This window comes from Heterodontus francisci, unplaced genomic scaffold (assembly GCF_036365525.1).
Source record: "Heterodontus francisci isolate sHetFra1 unplaced genomic scaffold, sHetFra1.hap1 HAP1_SCAFFOLD_49_2, whole genome shotgun sequence".
Lineage (NCBI taxonomy): Eukaryota > Metazoa > Chordata > Chondrichthyes > Heterodontiformes > Heterodontidae > Heterodontus > Heterodontus francisci.
The window spans coordinates 1,916,708-1,922,888 of NW_027140919.1; the positions used below are offsets into that span (position 1 = coordinate 1,916,708).

At 44.2% G+C, this 6,181-nt stretch overlaps 1 long non-coding RNA gene across 1 annotated transcript; it reads right to left on the reverse strand.

Annotated features, from left to right (window-relative positions):
* Window positions 1-1,236: 1,236 nt before the first annotated feature.
* On the reverse strand, window positions 1,237-2,407 carry LOC137361394 (uncharacterized). Its single transcript, XR_010972188.1, has 3 exons — window positions 2,322-2,407; window positions 1,829-1,910; window positions 1,237-1,500 (listed from the first exon to the last, which is right to left on the reverse strand). It is a non-coding gene; the product is annotated as an uncharacterized lncRNA (long non-coding RNA).
* Between the last annotated feature and the right edge of the window lie 3,774 nt (window positions 2,408-6,181).

Genomic DNA, 6,181 nt, shown 5'->3' on the forward strand with positions numbered 1-6,181 from the left:
GAGGAGATTTAGCAGGATGCTGCCTGGACTGGAGGGCATGTTTAACGAAGAAAGGTTGAGCGAGCTAGGGTTTTTCTCATTGGAGCGAAGAAGGATGAGAGGTGACTTGATAGAGTGTTACAAGATGATGAGAGGCATAGATAGAGTGGATAGCCAGAGACTTATTTCCAGGGCGGAAAGGGCAATCACCAGGGGGCATAATTTTAAGGTGATTGGAGGAAGGTTTCGGGGAGATTTCAGAGGTAGGTTCCTTACACAGAGAATGATGGGTGCGTGGAATGCATAGCCAGCGGTGATAGTAGAATCAGATACGTTAAGGGCATTTAAGCGACTCTTAGATAGGTACATGGATGATCGTAGTATGAAGGGTATGTAGGCAGTTTGATTCTGGAGTAGGTTAAAGGTTCGGCACAACATCGTGGGCCGAAGGGCCTGTACCGTGCTGCACTGTTCTATGTTCTATGTTCAATGTTCTATTTCTGAAGAAATCGCATGAACATGCAAACCTAGTTCTCTGTCTCTCTCCACAGATGGTACCTGACCTGTGAAGTGTTTCCAGCATTATATGTTTTCAATTCCAGTAATGTTGCCCTCTGCTGGTGGATACGGGTGTTTCGGTAAGCCTCCCAATCAGAAAACTCACAATCTGCTGGAGAGTAGTGCACGGTGTAGTCTTCCCCTGACTGAGTAACAATTGCACTCCAGTGATGACTAACTGAAATATTAATCATTAAAGTGCAAAAACACATTAATTTCTGATCAGATTCTCCGACTGACCCGCCATGCGCGAGGGGAGTGTAGCACAGTAAAACCACATTGTATTGTCTCTCGGAATTGGTGCATATTTAGCACTTGAACCATAATATAGGAATTAATATTGACAAAGGCACACATTCCAATTAAAACAGGAAATAAATGATTTTAATTTTATGTTATTTCCATTGCACATCAACACTTACACTATAAACTGTAGTAATTTGTCCACATCGAGTATATCGCGGTGCAGGAAACAGTTACAATAAATGCAGATAAAAGAGACAGACCATTTATTTGTGGCCTGACGTATTCTAAACCTTCTTTAATAAGATATGAATATAAGAAGCGGTTACAGAACGAACTTCGTCTAAACTCTTTTTGAATAAGCAATGATTTTAATCTCTGTGGCAATGTTGGTAATTACATGCGGAGTAACATATCTCAGTATTTGTACAGACAGAGAAATGATCCGAAATCAATTCTCTTTTGTATTTTAATTAAACGGAACACACACACTTTCAGACAAAATGTGGAGAAAAGCCAAATCTAGTTATTTCAACACCAAGTAATCTGGTGATTGATGAAGATAAAGTAATGTTTAAATCGTGAAGTGAAGCACATTCAGCATGTTCACACTGTGGGAAAAGTTCATGCCATTCTCTCAGAATATTTACACAGAATATTTTCCACCAGTCTGTGGTCCACCTTCAGACATCATTTGTAGGATTTGAGGCTGACTTTTAGCTGAAAGGACAGCAGACACGACTTGAGAGGGTTACGACAATGCAAACCATCAAACAGACACATCAAATACAGTATCTGATCTCCTAGGAATATTCTTGTTTCTATAAGCCTCCTATTTCAAGATTAAGTGCACAGAATGTTCTCTCTGATACTTTAGAATCACTGACTGCTGAAAACACCACTGATTATCACATTACTATCAGAACCAGCCGGGACTGTACACATGGAACACATCATACAGCATTGCTCTTACTGGGTTGATGTAGACATAAAATGTTTAACCAGACAGTCACTGCCCATCGTTGGTGGAATGTCTGCTATTGTGTACCTATCACAGTGAACATCCTCATTGTCTTCAAGATTGGAGGGAACCAGTAAAGCTGGTTCAGTGCGGGTCTGAGAGCTGTATACTGTGGGGAGAAGGATTATTTATTAATGATGGAACTGAAATCGAGTTCAGTTCGGGTCATCTATATAAGTGTCAATGAGGTGGTGGGGACTGGTATTTGAATGTTTTTCAGCTCCATTCACCGTGTTGTTATTTTCCCGCTGGATGATAGCAGATGAAGTGGATCTTCTGAGCCTGAATCAGGGTGTTCAGATTGAGCACTTGAAGGATTTCCAGTGGGAGTATTAATAAGAGAGATATTACAAAAGGAATAACATCAGGAAGTATTTTTTAAATTAAGTCAAGCATTAATTAGATAAATTTCCTTTCATCACAACATGAATTTAAATCAACCAGCGGTCTATGAAAACACCGATTGGAATGAAAGTCAAAGTAGTGACAGAGAGCTGGTGACTGTGGGAGTTTAACTCACCGAGAGTGGAGAGATCACCGCTGGCACTTGTCAGTGTGAAGAGATCATCAGGACCACTGTCCAGCAACAAGTGACCATCCTGAGTGTCAATGGCTCCAGTCTGAACATCATCATAATCACCCTGAAGCAGACCTGAGAGGAAATAATGATTTTCACAAAAATCACATGGTAAAACTGAATATTTAGAATGATATCATTAGACGTCAATCTACCGGGGCCTGCCAGGTTTGACTGTGATGTTCAGCTGTAGTGAGATTAGAGGCTGGAGAATGGTAGGACCATGTCGTGTCACGGTAGTTGAGTCTCTATAGGCCCATGCTATTCTAAACGCATCCAGCAATCGATTGAAAGACAGGAGCACTGTAGGACATTGGATGGGAGGACTGACAACTGGTGTGTTTGTTAGATGGCAGCACTCAGATCAAGTGTGGCGCTCAGGTTTTCTCATGCCACCCTGGAAGTGATCCTCCAGGCTGCAAGGTCAAGGAGGGAAGTGCATTTCCCATTGGGATGGCTGAAGGAGGCCGGCTAGGCAGGCAGAGAGGGCCTGGCAGGAGACTGATATGGAGGTGAGCAGACGTGAGGTGGTCCCATGTAAGAGGCTTCAGTGCAGGAACAGGATCAATGCCCGGATGTAGTATGGCAAGGTGAGTGCAGTGCCTAACATTAAGCTCACAGTCTTAAATGTCACAAAAGATGAAAATGTAATTGCAGGATGGATGCCCCCACTCATTGGTTCAGATCCTCCTCCATCACAGTGCACAGCTCAGTGACCGCCTCCCTGGAGAGGCACAATCTTCGGTGACACTGCTGCTCTATCATTTGCAGGAATCAGAGCCTCTGATGGTAAACCCTCTCTGGTGGGTAGCATCTTCTTCACTCAAGAAGCTGCTTGCGTGCGACTGTGCGCCCTGTTCATCCACACTCTCTTCCAGCCTCATGATTCTTGTCACTCTCAAAGAGACCTCAAAACAGGAGTGGCTGACACCAATTGTAAATTGCTGCACTCACTGCTCAAGGTCTCCATTCTTTTTACTTTGTATAACTATGTTGCCATTCGGAGTGGATGCTCATCCTGAATACTTCTGTTGTGATCGCCAAGATTGGTCAGCCTCCAGATTGCCAATATCGCGAGTCAGTATCGCTCTCCAGTACCACAATGCTTTTCACAGCCAAAACTGACCTTCCCCTTGCTTACAGATGGTGAATCTGTGAAAACTGTTGTTTATTTAGATATACAGCACTGAAACAGGCCCTTCTGCCTATCAACCTGCAAGTCTTTTGGCTGTGGGAAGAAACCGGAGCACCCGGAGGAAATCCACGCAGACACAGGGAGAACTAGCAAACTCCACACAGACAGTACCCAGAATTGAACCCGGATTGCTGGAGCTGTGAGGGTGCGGTGCTAACCACTGCGCCACTGTGCCGCCCTTTTGATGCACCTTCACTAAATTGTTAATAGCTTGGTAAATTGCCATGCATTCCTGTTGAAGAGGCTCAGTTACCGGCCCAGAGCCTTAAACTGCAGCCTCCACCCACCAGCTCTGCCGACTCAGGGAACATCACCGAACAGTGTAAAGACGTCGAGCTTCCTTTGCACCGCGATCCAGCAGCATTTTCCCTTGCAGTCTGTGGTCACTGAGTGAGAAAATTCTGGCCTCCCTTTTAAAGTCACATGTGTCCCATTGAATCACCTATCCAACATGCACACAAATTTCGCATTTCACCGCCCAGACAACAGTGTCAGAAAACATCATGAACTGAAAGATTCATTCCGTTATACGACTGGGTTAAATCGACATGATTTTGAGAAATCCAAATTATTTCTCAATTTTTAAAACTAAAATCAGTCAGCAAATCTCCATGTCTTCAGCAGCATCATTTTACAGCGAGTAAGTTCTGATATATTTCATTGTTAATTTTAGATAGCAGATTGCGTTATGGATTAAAAAAACGTGATGGCAACAAGTAAAACTGCACCCACCCTGAATACTGGAGGAGTTCCCTTCAGGAATTTCTGATCCAGGATCCGTGTCACCCAAACTGTGACTGGTGTAATATTCAATCTGATTGAGGGACTCAATGGAATCAGCACCTGTTAAACACAAACATGGATGGTTATTGGAGAGATTAATTGTGACGTTCGAGTAAATAACATAATACCGTCATCATCTGGAGACAATGTCCTGGGATTTGTTTCTGACACGATTGTGGAACATTCATCACAAAGACTGCAGTGGTTCAAGAGCAACTAGGGATGGAGCATAAATGTTGGCTCATACAGACAGCAGTTAAAACAATACACAGTACAGCTGGTGGGTTAGATTTCAGACATCAGAGAAGAGACAATAGTGTAAAACATAGTCGGTCAGCACAGTTTCTACATCTAGATCCTGTCCTCCCTGCCCCGTCTCTTTCCCTTTCAGAGTCTCAAACGGCCGATGGTGGCTCCAAAACCGAACCCCACCCCAGATAATGGGGCAGGAAAGAGTGCAAGGAGGCTAATAACGGATTTGTTCGAAGAGTCATAGAGTCATAAAGCACAGAAATAGGCCCTTTGGCCCACCGCATCCATGCCGGCCATAATGCCGATCTATACTAATCCCACCTGCTTGCATTAATTCCATATCCCTTTATGCCTTGCTCATTCAAGTGCCTGTCCAGATGCCTCTTAAATGTTGCTACTGTTACATCCTCCACCACCTCCGCAGGCAGTTCATTCCAGAAAGCCACTATTCTTTGAGTGAAAAATTTACCCATTTTATCTCCTTTCAACCTCCTCCCTCTCACCTTAAATCGATGCCCTCGGGTTTTTGTCACCCTTAACATGGGAAACAGACTCTGGCTATCTACCTTATCTATGCCTCTCATAATTTTATATACCTCTGTCATGCCCCGTCTCAGCCTCCTTCGCTCCAGGGAAAGCAGACCCAGCCTATCCAATCTCTCTTTATACCTCAAGCCCTCCAAACCAGGTAACATCCTTCTGAATCTTTTCTGCACCCTCCAGAGCTTAATCACATCTTTCCTGTCGTGCAGCGAACAGAACTGCACACAGTACAAACCAATGATATGTACAACTGTAAAATTACGTCCCAACTCTTGTACTCAATGCCTCAGTTAATGTAGGCAAGCATGCCATACGCCTTCTTCACCAGCCTGCCTACCAGTGTTGCCACTTTCAGGGAACTATGTACATGCACACCAAGGTCTCTCTGCTCAGCAACACTCCCCAGGGCACTGCCATTACCTATATATGGCCTGCCCTGGTTTAACTTCCCAAAATGCATCTCTTTGCAATTGTCTGCATTAATTTCCATTTGCCAATCTTTTCCTTGCCCACTTCTCCAGTTGATCTATATCCTGCTGTAACCTTAGACAACCTTCTTCACTGTCCACTATACCACCAATTTTTGTGTCATCTGCAAACTTACTAATCTTCCCCCGGACATTCTCATCCAAGTCATGAATATATATAACGAACAGCAGAGGGTCCAGCACCGATTCTTGCGACACACCCCTGGTCACCAGCCTCCAATCTGATAAACAAATCACTGCCACTACCCTCTGCCTCCAATCACCAAGCCAATTTTGTATTCAATTGGCTACCTCACCCTCGACCCCATGTGTTTGAACCTTCCCGATCAACCTACCATGCAGGACCTTGTCAAAGGCCTTGCTAAAGTTCATGCAGACAACGTCCATCGCCCTGCCCTCGTCAATCTCTTGGTCACCTCCTCAAAAACCTCAATCAAATTCGTGAGACATGATTTCCCACGCACAAAGCCATTCTGACTGGCCCGAATGAGACCATGCCTTTCCAGATGCATATAAATCCTGTCTCTCAGAATCCCTTCCAA